Below are 14447 nucleotides of genomic sequence, written 5' to 3'. Positions count from 1 at the left end.
CTTCTAAACACATTTTTAAAAAAGAATGCATAGAATAGAAAACATCAGCATCCTTCACATGTAGTAAGAGTAGGAATGTTCCATGTAGTATTTATTTTAGTTTCATGCATGAAATATATTATGATATAAATGTATTATTTATTGTGGGTCATGATAAGAAAAAAAAATTGAAAGCCACTGGGTTTGACCATGTGGGATCTTAGTTCCCCGACCAGGGATTGAACCCGTCTCCCCTGCAGTGGAAGTGTGGAGTCTTAACCACTGGACCGCCAGGGAAGTCCCAGGACTCTTCTGTTTTTAAGATGGTTTTACCAAATATTTGTTTTCATCTATTGCCACAAATCTTTCAGTGAAAATTAAATACTGTCACAGATCATTTTGGTAATAACACGTACTATTTGTTGGATACCCACTACATCCCTGACATTGTAGAAGTTGCTTCCCATAACTTATTTGCAAGGTAAGCTTTAATATTCCTATTTTAGCACTGAGGAATCTAACGTTTAAAGCTATTCATTGGTGTGCCCACCGTCACACCACTTGCAAATATCTCACTTTAGGACTCACCTCCTTTTGCTTATGCATAGCATTTTAATGAAAAAATAATAAAAGAATAGTTAAAGTGCTCTAAAAATCTGTTAATTTGGGTTTGGAAGAGATCTGAAACTCTTTGGATGCAGTTGTTTGGGAATTTGCCCTGCACACACAAAATCTGGATCTGTTGGGAGAATACTGGGAAAGAGAGAGGCAAAAGAATGGATGTCCAGCTGCCTACGCTTCCTAGAAACTGACTCAGATGATCTAAGGAAGATGAAAATAGAAGACACTGCATCAACTCTGAAACCACAGAAAATGTCCTCTGTATTGTCAGCTTGGAGGAATTTCTGTCACATGTAATCATCCAGGGCCGAGTCACAGCTCTGTTTACTGAGAAAGTAGTACTAAGTCATGGAAAATCCTAGTAGTATCCCCGGTCCCTGGCTCAGACATCCTTAAATTTAGAGGATTGATAAACTGTCATCTCTAGCTCTAATCTCTCTTCCTCTTCCTCCCAGATCTTCTTCTTCCAATGCTTATCAACACATGCAAAGAGATACCAGGGTGGGTTTGCCTCTCCTGAGCTTGCTCGTTCTTAGATCACTTTCTTCTATTGGCTCTTTGCTTTCCCAACACCTGTGTAATTTATTCCTTGCCTTAAAGTCCTGTGATTTTAAGTACTCAGGGTCGTTTCTGTTTTCCTGGTTAGAGCCTGACTGAATCAGTGGGGTGGGTGGGGCACTGGCCCAGCACCATTCTCTGAATCCCAGTTAGGTTCAGCTGGAAACCCTTGCTACATGTTTACCTGAAGATAAATAAGTATGGCCGAGTGAGTGGGTAAACAATCAAGTGTCTCAGAAACTACTGACATGCAGGTGAGATGGAGAATGCAGGCTCTGGATCTCAGAAATCTCTATTTCTTTCTTGTTTTTAAAAATTTTTAAAAAAAATTAGAGGCTTCCCTGGTGGCACGGTGGTTAAGAATCCACCTGCCAATGCAGGGGACACGGGTTCGATCCCTGGTCCGGGAAGATCCCACATGCTGCAGAGCTATTTATTTATTCATTCATTCATTCATTCACTCATTCACTCATTCATTTATGGCTGCATTGGGTCTTTGTTGCTGTGTGTGGGCTTTCTCTAGTTGCGGCGAGCGGGGCCTACTCTTTGTGCGGTGCGCAGGCTTCTCATTGGGGTGGCTTCTCGTTGCGGAGCACGGGCTTTAGGCATGCGGGCTCAGTAGTTGTGGCACAAGGGCTCAGTAGTTGTGGCTCACGGGCTCTAGAGCGCAGGCTCAGTAGTTGTGGCACATGGGCTTAGTTGCTCCGTGGCATGTGGGATCTTCCCAGACCAGGGATCGAACCCGTGTCCCCTGCATTGGCAGGCAGATTTTAACCACTGCGCCACCAGGGAAGTCCTCAGGTAACCTATTTCTAAAGCAGCATCATGACTGCTCTCCAGGTCCGACTTTGCAGTAGACGCCCATCTACTGCCTGGAGCACTAGCTGGACCTTGCTAACCATGGGGAAGGAAGGAAGTGCTCTACCACCACCTCCACTGCCCCATATTTAATTCCCGTCCAGTGACTGTGGGCCAAATAAAGGTCTTCCCTGGCTGTAAGAAGGACAAGTATCCAAGATACTCTGGGATTTCCAGCCAAAGTGTATTCTTCACCTGGCCTTGGCAGTTTGTATCTTTAGATTTTATAGCAAATAAAATAGGTCCTGAGGGCTTCCCTGGTGGCGCAGTGGATCGGAGTCTGCCTGACAATGCAGGGGACACAGGTTCGATCCCTGGTCTGGGAGGATCCAACATGCCGTGGAGCAACTAATCCCGTGTGCCACAACTACTGAGCCTGTGCTCTAGAGCCCATGAGCCACAACTACTGAGCCCGCACGCCTAGAGCCCGTGCTCCACAACCAGAGAAGCCACCGCAATGAGAAGCCCGTGCACCGCAACTAAGGGTAGCCCCCGCTCACCGCAACTAGAGAAAGCCCGCGTGCAGCAACGAAGACCCAACACAGCCAAAAATTTTAAAAAATTAAAAACTCTTTTAAATAGGTCCTGAAATAAAATTCATAAATAAGACCTACCTATACTTATAACTTTAAAAAAGTAATATAATACCACAACTATAATGGAGAAATAAATGTAATAATGATAAAATTTATTTCAACATTGAAATGGTACGGAACAATTTCACTAAAAGACATAGTGAGTTGGTCAGATGGTTGCACCTATGCTTAATAAATGAGTCAGGCTTTAAGAGAAGGAAACAGATAAGATACCACCCAATATACAAGATATAAGGGAGAATGAAAGAGCAATAGTAGCTGGGCAGGACGCTGAAGGAGGAACTAGTGTGAGGATACATAGTAGCAGACCAGAGCCATTTATCTGTGATAAGAGAAAGCAGGAAGTAACCTTAACTGAAGTAGGGATAACATGCCAAGATAAACTACATACTAATATAGTGGAGAAAATGAGGAAGTGTGACACCATCTCCCTAATAAGCTGGGACTTATTCATAAACGTAGTATCAGTTGTTGCTTTTGTTATGAGATGAACTGAGGAGGGACAGAGTTTTATGGAAACCTTCCTATTTTGAAATCCTGCCACATGGTGAGTATTTTTTTTCGTTTTTTATAAATTCCATCTCTAGTACGTGAGAACAACTTTGGGGACGATATATTTCAATAGTGTTGGAGGGTAAAAGATAGACTGGAAGAAGAACAGTCATTCAAGAGTAGACATTGAAGGTCCTTGTAGAGTAAGATGGAAAAGAACCCAGGCAACCCTAAATGTATAATTGCAATACTAGGTTCCTTATCATTGTTCTAAAAAATTATAAATAAGTGATAGTAAAATTGTAAATATTAAGAAAAACTTTTATTAAGGAAATTCCATGATGTTTATGCATTTAATATATATCCATATTTTAATAATATTTGGATCTAAATCTGCTTAAGAATCTACTAAATCTGCAAAAGGGAGTTTCACATGTCTTCTGTTACATTTTTACGCGAGACAGTTTTAAGTACAAACTAACACAGGTGTGTGCAGTACAAAGCCAGCAAGTGGAGTGATTCTCCACAGTGATGAACAACTTTTGATATATTTCCAGACAAAACAAAGTACTGATTTGCATGGTAGTTGTACTCTTGGAAAAATCAGTGTTTCTATTAAAACAAAGCAAAACCTACTTCATGTTGGATGGACCTAGAGTTTGTCATACTGAGTGAAGTTAAGTCAGACAGAGAAAGAGAAATATTATATGATATCACTTATATGCGGAATCTAAAAAGAAATGATACAAATGAACTTATTTACAAAACAGAAACAGACTCACAGACTTAGAGAAGGAACTTATGGCTTCCAGGGGGAAGGGTGGAGGGAGGGCTAGTTAGGGAATTGGGGATTGACATGTACACACTGCTATATTTAAAATGGATAACCAACAAGGAACTACTGTATATAGCACAGGGAACTCTGCTCAATATTATGTAACAACCTAAATGGGAAAAGAAAAAGGACAAAAAACAAACAAACAAAAAACCTACTTCATGTTATATGTAAAAACAGAGGTAGGTTCTAGGCTTGCATAATGATAAAGAGGTTTTTCCAGTATGTGAATACCTGGTGGAACATTCAAACGTCATGCCAGACTTGGGAAAATTCTTCGTTGTCTGGGACTGTCAAATTGCAGGTCGTTTAGTATCCCCAGTTTATCCACCACATGTGCACAGTGTTCCTATAATCATCGTGCTGACCAAAAGCCCTTCTTCAAATTACTAAAATGCACCCTGAGATATATCACCCCATTAAGAACCACTGCTTTAAGCCATGAAATGATCTAATCTGGCTGTCCCCCAGCTGTTCTGTCAAGAGCCCGTCTTCCCTCCCCACTCTGATGCGGGTGCGACCTCAGGGCCTGAGCTGAAGGCTGTTAACCAGCGCCTGCCCGGCTGATGTGGCTTTCCTGGGCCGTGACCCAGCTGCTGTGGTTCTGAGCGTCATTAACATCCCACTCTCTCACCTACCCCCTCCTTCTAGAGGCAAGTGGCACAGAGCCCACTGACTGGGATGTGAGCCAGGGAGAGGGAGGAGCAGAGGTTTCTATCACGTACCCCACGAGAGGATGCATATTGATTGACTCCTAAACTTTTTACCGCAAGTGCAACAACTGCTTATTCAGCAGGATTCCTCTGGCTGTTCCTCCCACTTGCAGTGATTTAAAGATTCAAGATCTCTTCAAGGTTGAACGCCCATCCATCAGTTCCTCTGTCCAGGGCCTTGCTAACCCATACGATGGTGATGATGGTGCCTTCCTGTAAGTTACTAATAGGCACCCCCTAGACACTTCTGTAGGAAAACGCCGTAACGTGCTGATTTGGTCATAATAAATCCACAGATCTGTACTGTCTACAATGTGAATGTTCCCCTCCCCCACCCCCAGTACACAATAGGCTCAAACCTAGAGGCAGTCCTGGACTTTTTGGTCTGTATGATTCAGGCCATGGCTACCTCCTGGTCACTGCTGATTGTAATCATTCTGACTCTGTATTAAATCAGCAAATGCCGGGACTTCCCTGGTGGTCCAGTGGTTAAGACTACACGCTCCCAATGCAGGGGGCCCAGGTTTGATCCCTGGTCAGGGAAGTAGATCCTGAGTGCTGCAATGAAGACCCGGCGCAGCCAAATAAATAAATAAATAAATCAGCAAACAACTATTAATCACCTACTATGTGTAAGGAGGGAAATATAAAAGGGATTAGGACGGGCTTCCCTGGTGGCGCAGTGGTTGAGAGTCTGCCTACTAATGCAGGGAACACGGGTTCGCGCCCTGGTCTGGGAGGATCCCACATGCCGCGGAGCGACTAGGCCCATGAGCCACAACTACTGAGCCTGCGCGTCTGGAGCCTGTGCTCCGCAACAAGAGAGGCCGCGATAGTGAGAGGCCCGCGCACCGCGATGAAGAGTGGCCCCCACTTGCCACAACTAGAGAAAGCCCTAGCACAGAAACGAAGACCCAACGTAGCAATCAATCAATCAATCAATCAATCAATCTTTAAAAAAAGAAAAAAAAAGGGATTAGGACATGGCCCCTGAGACACTCATAATTTAAGTTTGTGAAAAGAAAGTGTGCTGTATATTTCCCTGGCTGCTGCTTTTGGATTAGCGACTTGCTGTAGATAATTAACTTTATTGCATATGGTTTTCCAATAGGGATTCAACTGGTCTCCTACCAATATCATAGTAATCATGTGAGATATGAGGATTTGGAGAAAGATGCACGCACCTTAGACACTTGAAAAATTGGGGCTTACATGATTTTCTCCTACATAAACATGACTGCTTTGGAATCAGAATCTTGCTGGAAAATGTAACCTATTGCCTTGAAAGAGACTCAGTTTTATCTTGAGGCCAGCTGAAAGATATATCACTTTTTAGAGTGACTACTGAGCATTTTTTTTCTAGTGATTTTCTGGTGAGCTGCTTTTATTTTTCAGCTGACAATGCACATAGGATGTGACCTTCTCAGAAACTAAGTAAAACAATTATGGCTTTAATTAGTTCTTTGACATAAATACAACAATCATATTTTCCTTTAGGAGCACTTCAATACTGTTCTCATGATTAAAGTGCACTAATAAAGTCAAAGGACCACTCAGAAAGTCATAAGAGTTCAAGGGTTAGGACAGTACTGACTTGGTCACATTCCAGACTCCAAATGATGTCATTTAAATTGGTGAAAACAACATAGTATAACTTCAAGAAAAATGTATTGAATCAAGCAATACAAATTCGGCAAAAGGTATAAGAGATATATTTCAAATAACCTGTACATCATTATCATTTACCCAAGATCATCAAAAAGAGAAATTGAAATTATCTGTAAATGTGCTACGATAGCATTACATACCATGAAACGAGGGCAAGGTTTTTTTTTTTTTTTACTATTTTTATTTATTTATTTATTTTTGACTGTGTTGGGTCTTCGTTTCTGTGCGAGGGCTTTCTCTAGTTGTGGCAAGCGGGGGCCACTCTTCATCGCAGTGCGCGGGCCTCTCACTGTCGCGGCCTCTCTTGTTGCGGAGCACAGGCTCCAGACGTGCAGGCTTAGTAGCTGTGGCTCACGGGCCTAGTTGCTCCATGGCATGTGGGATCTTCCCAGACCAGGGCTCGAACTCACGTCTCCTGCATTAGCAGGCAGATTCTCAACCACTGCGCCACCAGGGAAGCCCCAGGGCAAGGTTTTTTGAAGCATATTCTTTGCAAGTTTTATTTTTGACAACTTGCATTACTAGCAGAATAGTTTCTTTCTTCCCAAATAAAAACTCTTTAAGGAACTCTGGAGGACAAGAGAATTTAACAAGTTACCGCAACTTAGAATTAAAAGCTAGGCAGCTGAAAAAAGGAAGTTATAAAATTATCAATGATCTGATTCACATTTTAAAGTTTGTTTTGCATTGACAGACTATCTTCTTTACTTTTTGCTGCTGTTGGTTTCAAGCTTCCAAGTTGACAAACGTAGTAATTTTTCCTTCACCACAAATAATGATATTTGGTTATTAATAAAGTTATGTTCCCATGTGTGGCAAAGTAAGCCTATTTTTATGCACTAGGGGTGGGTGTTGGAGGACTAACATCTGTTGTTTTTGCTTCGCATCCCTGTGCTCTCTCTCCTGAGATAACACCCCCTTCCTTGGAGGAACTGCCCCTCCCCTACTCCGTGAGGTTCTTGGTCCTACTGCCAACAGTGGTACCCTTCCTTGGCCATGGTGATTGGCCCAAGGAGGGTCCCATGACTATGCCGAGCCAATCAGAGGCTTCCTTGGGGACCGTGTTGCTCTTCTTTCCTCTGGGGTCATTAGGCTAGTTGAGTATATGCTGAAAATGTTGGCATCCATGGCCTCCACCCATCATTTTCTCCACTCCATGGAAGAAACCTGATCACAGTAGGAGAGTTGGAAATGGAGAGAGAGACAGAGAGAACCACAGACTGTGGTTGCTGTGGCCAAATATCTTTTGAAGATCCAAGTTCCCATCCTGCTTGACAATACCCTGTGCACCCTTCTTGCCAGCATAAGGCAACAGTTATCTGAACCCTGTACCTAACTGTAAACAATAATAGTAATAGCAATAACAGTGAATACTCACTAAGCTTGTATGATGTTTAAAGCTATGCTAAGCCCTTTACTCCCAGTGTCACATTTTGTTCTTACAACCACTCCAGAACTTGTATAGCCTAATAGAAATACTACCCCCAGTTTATAGTTGAGGAAACAGACACAGAGAAGTTAAGAAATGTGTCCAAGGTCACAAAGCTAGTTAAGAGGTAGAGCTGACATTCGAAGTTAGGAAGTTGCACCCCAGAGCCTCAGTCAGGTTTCCAAGATTCCAATATGAGAGATGCAGACATAGGAATTCATGCCTCCTCCTTGAAGCCCTCCTGCATTACACAGGCTACATTAAATTCCCCATTGTCTCAGCTTTATTTACCCTTCTGGCCACTTCACCAAGCAGGTAACATAAGAGGCAACACAGAGTGTGGTTAAGAGTCTGGGTTCAAATTCTAGCTTGACCTCTGCTAGCAGTGTGACCTCAGCCTCAGTTTCCTTGTCTGTAAAATGGGGATAAAAAATAGTACCTAGCTCTTGATGTTGTTGCATGTATTAACATGTTAATATACGTAAGGCATTTAGAGCAGGATCTGTCGGTTACTGTATAGTGTTAGTTGTTATCAACCTGATGTTCTCCAAATGTTTTCAGTGTCCATGTTGCCTCTCCGGGTAGAGTTTAAGGTCTGTGAATCCTGGGTCCTTTGTCCCCCTTGCAACCTCTAAAGAGGCTGATGACTACATCACACAGTATGTGAGGAAGAGCACACAGTAGGCACTTATGGGTTAAATGCTTGTGGGTGAAGCCTGCTATGTTTTGACTCGGTGACCCCTCTCACAAGCTTTATTAAAGATGTATAAGGCAAAAGTACTCATTTGGAATTTTGCTTTTTATGCCCTAAATTCATATTATCTGTGACAGTGGAAACCTGCAATTAAATGTTTCTGCCCTATAAAATCAGAACTGTAGACCTGAATATCAGGCACACTTTCTGGGAAATTTCCCAGTCCTGGCTCAGCATCTGGAAACCTGACCTTCTTCCCAGCAACCATCCAACAGGTGGTGGCTTGGGGAGGAGTGGCGAAGGGAGGGGACCGGAGAGGAAATATGAGCTCTGAGAAAACAGTCATCTCTTTCAAAATATCACCAGCAGAATGAGGTGCGTCACATCCAGCTGACATTTCCATTTTATTGAAGGATGCAAACAAATGATTGGGTAAGGGCTTCAGCATTTATTGAATCAGTGTTAATAGCCCTTGGGGCTTTACTTAGTGAAATCACAAAGATCATCAGGCTTATGCTACTAGAGTCATCTTTGAGATGAACAACTTCATCATTTTGTCAGCTGGTGACATGCATTAGTAGATAATTTACCTCTGCAAATTATGTGCATGAGCTCATAGCGCCAATTTCAAATTTGAAAAGAAAGAGCAAAGCATTGGAGGTGGGTTCAGAACCTTTATCTGCCACCTGTACCTGTGTGACAATCCAGAATCTTCTCTGTAAAACAGACATAAGTCACACCTACTTTGCTGGATTGTGGTGAGAATTTGAGATAATATACGGAAAGTACCTAAATCATGCCTTGAAAACACTGGGTGCTCAAAAAGTAACTTCTGTGAAAGATATGATGCCAAAAGGCAATAGACAAAACAGCTGGGTTGAATGTTATCAGATTTGCATTCAACAATTATTTCCTAATCAAGCAGATTTGGGCCAGGCTACATCCAATTTAAGGATTGAGATACATACTTAAGAAATGGAGTTTACCCCTCAAAACATACATAACATGTGAATGGATGTTCAACTGGTTTCATTACTAGTAAATTTTTCTGTCCATTTCTATTTTAAATGGTACCTTCTAAATATAGGGCTTTTGAACATAAGAGAAAGGCTTAAAATAGGAATAAAATATGTAACAATACCTTCTTACCACATCCATGGCAGACACTATTAATCAATTACAGTTCTTTTTTATTTCTTGTTGTTGAACCTGGATGTGGCTTTACTATCCTTCTCAACACATTGCTCCAGATAACCTTTACTAATTGATCACATTTGATATTTGAGATAAATTCTATCTGTCATCCTGGCTTAAATTTGGATAATTGTAGAAATAATAGAAGCCTATGGGATAAATAATTTAGCCAGGTGGGCCCTATGTGCCCCTCAGATCAATTCACAAGCAGCTTATAAGATTCGACTGAAGTGGACAAAAAACAAAACTCCATCCTCTTTTATGACTCTGCAATTTTGCTGCTTATAATGTTTTTTTTTTTTTTTTTAATAAATTTATTTATTTATTTATTTATTTATGGCTGTGTTGGGTCTTCGTTTCTGTGCGAGGGCTTTCTCTAGTTGTGGCAAGCGGGGGCCACTCTTCATCGCGGTGCGTGGGCCTCTCACTGTCGCGGCCTCTCTTGTTGCGGAGCACAGGCTCCAGACGCGCAGGCTCAGTAGTTGTGGCTCACGGGCCTAGTTGCTCCGTGGCATGTGGGATCTTCCCAGACCAGGGCTCGAACCCGTGTCCCCTGCATTGGCAGGCAGATTCTCAACCACTGCACCACCAAGGGAAGCCCTATAATGTTGTTTTTATGTGGAGCTACTGGTATGGATTTGAATCAACACAACCTATTTCCTTTGAGAACTTTCTGTATGTAATACATGGAGTTATTATCAATATGACAGTGCAGAAAGCCCAGAGGCCGTCTGCGGAGGGATCTGGGTCTTGAGTGCATGCTGGTCCCTTTCTGTCATCCACAGGAGGAGGAAGGATGGAACATGTACATGAGGGCCTACTGCACATTTGAGGCCCTCATTGGAATTCTTGCCTGCAGTGAGGCACACAAGGCTGTCCTCCAAGCCAGAACAGCTGGTGTGGAGGCTTGAGGTAGACTCCAGTGATGACTTATAAGCCAAAATATTTCTCATTATCCAAAACTTAAATGTTTGGGCTAGAGAAAAAGTTAGGTCCAGCAGATCATACCATTCCCTGGGCAGCTCTTTGAACATTAGTGATTAGTGCTCTGGCTCTATTGGAGATAGGAACCAGGGCCAGTAGGGAAGCTGGCGGGTCAGGATGCCCATGGATTTGCAAACTGTGCTCTAGAAGTCCAAGGGATTCCAGGAGGACCCCAGAAGCAGCTATGGGAGTGAGTAGGAGGCTAAGGGATGGGGCCTTGAAACTATGTCCAGACCCCGGACATATTTCTCACCATCTCCAATGCTACTGCCCTGATCTGGGCCACCTCATTTCTGCCCTGAATTAGTCTCTTTGCTTTCATCCTCATTGCCATCTAGCTTATTTTCAATGCAACAGCTACAGTAAGCCTGTTAAAACAGAAGTCACATTAGGCAATTCCTCAGTTTAAAACCCTGCCGTGGTTCCCCATTTCACTCAGCATAAAAGCCAAATTCCTGGCCAGACTCTTCAAGGCCTTGCACAGTCTAGTCCCCTTTATCTCTCCAATCTCTTCTCCTGCTCCTCGCCTCGTCACTCACTGCCCTCCTGCCACCCTGGCATCTTTGTCGTTGCTCCACTGTGCAGGTGTGCTTCCATGCAGGGCCTTTGCTCTCTCTCCTGGATGCTCTTCTCCCAGACACCTGCTTGGTGGTTTCCTCACTCCCTTCTCAAATCTTTGTTCAAACCTCACTTTCTCTCTATGAGAACTTCCTTGACTACCTTCTCTATTGCAGTTTCCCCCATATCAGCTGGGCACTCTGGATTCCTCTTCCTCTGGTATACTTTTCTGTTTCCTGTTATATTTATCACCTTCTAACATACCATACATATTTACTATATGTTGATTTACTCTGTTTATTGTCTAAACAATTTACTCCCCTTGCTAAAAAGTAAGTTTCATAAGGGCGGGGATATTTATCTGTTTTGCTCACTGATGTTTTCCAGGCAGTTAGAACACTGCCTGACACATAATAGGATTTCAAAAAATATCTGTTGAATTAGTGTCTGAATGAATGAATGGGTTTCTGGGCCCATCACTTCTTCATCAACCAGAGCAACTTCATCTTTAAAATTAGCATTGATGTTAGGTTTCTGCATAAGATTATATTTGAAGAAAAGATTCAGCAGCTAAAAAGTCCATTTAGAAACCACCACTCTGGTCCAATGCTCCATTTACATATATTAGGGGGCCTGGGCCCAGAGGACTCACACATCCAGCTAGAGCAGAACCAGAAGAGGAACCATCTCCCCTGATTTATGATCTCAGCCTTCTTCAGTCTCTTTCACCCTCATCATGCCCACCTAAATGCCTTCCCTACTTCTTCCTTAAATTTTTACACCTGCTTTGAAAGAAGAATCATTTCACAGTTATTACAATCAAGAGTTTCACTGCTAAGGAATAGTAACAGGAGCTGCTCTCTGAAAAGCTTTCGCCTTCCCCCACCTTCTTTTTTAAGCTCTGGTTACCACAAGTGACAGGTTTACAAGTATGTGATAGCTGGGTTTTCTGCTTCCAGCTCAACCACCTCAGGTGTGATTAGGTTTACTGATGGTGTTATTACTAGCAATTAGCTTATATATATATATTTTTTTCTTCTGGCAATGCCCGGTTCCTAGAAATTTCGCAAGCGCTTCTCACATATGCAAAGGTTAATGAAGTAATAAACATCACCATCTGTTCTGTATTTTCCTCCCCAGGATTTTTTGGTTGCTTTTTTTTTTTTCCCTTCTCTTCTCCTTTATGGTATCTTACGGGAAAAACAGTTGGCTAATCAGCCAGCCAGACACTTTCCGGGCTTTGTGTCCTGTTTCCAACTTTAAAGAAAAAGAAAAAAAAAATCCACAAAGGAATTGTTAATGCTTATCTCAGTGAGATTTTGACATTTTGGAGGGAACAATTTGACCCAGAGGGACGGCATTATGCTGCTGGTGGCACAGCATTATAATGGTAGTAGGGCTGGCCTGAGCTGCCTCAGCCTCTGTATTATCACCTTCACCTGAGACAGGGCTTCCCTGACCCCAATCTATCACATCACTCTGTTGTGTCATTTCATGTTACTTCCCGTACCTTGTTTAGCTATTTTTAAAAACTCATTCACTGTTCGTTCTCAATCCCATGGGAGCTGGGACCTCTCTTCCTTGCTCCTTTCTGTATTCCAGTGCCTGGAAGAAGGGTTGGCATGAGTTACATTCATGTAACCAATCTTTTAGAAGCTTGTACCTCATCTAGAATTATTCATCTCTGGGTCATCTCAACATCCCTTTTTTGCAGACACAATCCTTCCCACCCCGTGGACGCAATCCTCTGTATTTTCTTAGCTTTGTTTGAAATATCCAAAGCGGCTTTGTTTTGACTGGACCTCGTCAACAAGTGATGAGACCACCACTCAGTATCTGAAATAAAACAAAGCTGAGGGCTTCCCTGGTGGCGCAGTGGTTAAGAATCCGCCTGCCAATGCAGGAGACACAGGTTCGAGCCCTGGTCCGGGAAGATCCCACATGCCACGGAGCAACTAAGCCCGTGCACCACAACTACTGAGCCTGTGCTCTAGAGCCTGCGAGCCACAACTACTGAAGCCCACGCCTAGAGCCCGTGCTCCACAACAAGAGAAGCCACCTCAGTGAGAAGCCTGTGTGCCGCAACGAAGAGTGGCCCCCACTCGCCGCAACTAGAGAAAGCCCACATGCAGCAACAAAGATCCAACACAGCCATAAATAAATAAACCAAAATAAATAAACAAACAAACCAACCAAAGCTGATATTATTGCTTACTATAGTAAGGGAGGGATACGCTGGTCAGGCACATTCATTTTGAGCTGAGAAGTCTGCTAATATCTTTTAGGGGTTTGGGGAAGCACGGAGCTCAGGAATTGGAGGAATTTTAGAGGCAAAACTGATGACGTTCTCCGCAGCCGCTTGGTTACTCAGCTGAGACTGTTGTTGATTGGCTGTCACTCAGAGGTAGGCTTACTGAGGTGAGTCCATCTCTCATTGGCTGGCTTCCAGAAGTGAAGTTTGACACTGATTGGTTGGCTTGCAGAAGCATGTTCAGTGAGGCAAGTTGCTTCAAAAAAAGAAGGTTTTGCGACTTCTCATTACCGTAGTTACATACCAGTCTTTTCCTAAGTTAAGGGGGACTTTTTTTTTTTAATGCTCAACCCTAATCAGTACACCTCCCTTAGTCTAGTTCTAAACTGTGGGTGAGGTAGGTTTGTTTCCCACTATACCCCTTATTAACTTTGTGACATTTCTTGAAAAGTCACTTAACTTTACTAAATGTCAGGCTCCTCATTTGTAAGATATGGCTAATGATACCTACTTCTAGGATTATTGTGAAGATTAAATGTTACAATGGTTGTGAAAACTCTGTAAATTATAAAACATCCTGAAAATATGAAACACACTTGAAATCTTCTCAAAATTTGATAATATATGCCAAGATGATATGTAAATTCTAAAGTGCTATAATCATAAATATATGATCTTTTTTAGTATTTATGTTAGTATTATCTTTCCCTGTTCAAGACCCAATTCAAGTGTTCTTTCCTCCAAGAAAATATCCCTAACTACCCAAGTCTGAATTGATAAACTGATCTTTGTATTCTCTGAATTTTGACATTTATCATCTGTGCCACACAAATTAGCCCTCATAATTATTCCACCTCGATTTATTCAATTTATTTAATTTCTGGTTGTTGGTCTTACTTCTGCAAACAGATTTTAAGTTACTTAGGGCAAGAATCTTATCTTCATTAACATCAAAGAATATCAGAGTTGGAGAGCTCATGAGCCCAGGGTCAGTAAGTAGTAGCACATGTATCCATA

The 14447-nt window shown here is 42.4% G+C and overlaps 1 long non-coding RNA gene across 1 annotated transcript; it reads right to left on the bottom strand.

Moving 5' to 3' along the window:
* Positions 1-6480: 6480 nt before the first annotated feature.
* LOC309654360 lies at positions 6481-13320 on the bottom strand. Its single transcript, XR_014260185.1, has 2 exons — positions 12690-13320; positions 6481-6889 (listed from the first exon to the last, which is right to left on the bottom strand). It is a non-coding gene; the product is annotated as an uncharacterized lncRNA (long non-coding RNA).
* Positions 13321-14447: the final 1127 nt, after the last annotated feature.

This window comes from Balaenoptera physalus (genome assembly GCF_965194825.1).
Source record: "Balaenoptera physalus genome assembly, chromosome: 2".
Lineage (NCBI taxonomy): Eukaryota > Metazoa > Chordata > Mammalia > Artiodactyla > Balaenopteridae > Balaenoptera > Balaenoptera physalus.
Note: the sequence above shows the minus strand (reverse complement) of the source record. Positions and strands in the feature narration are given on the sequence as shown.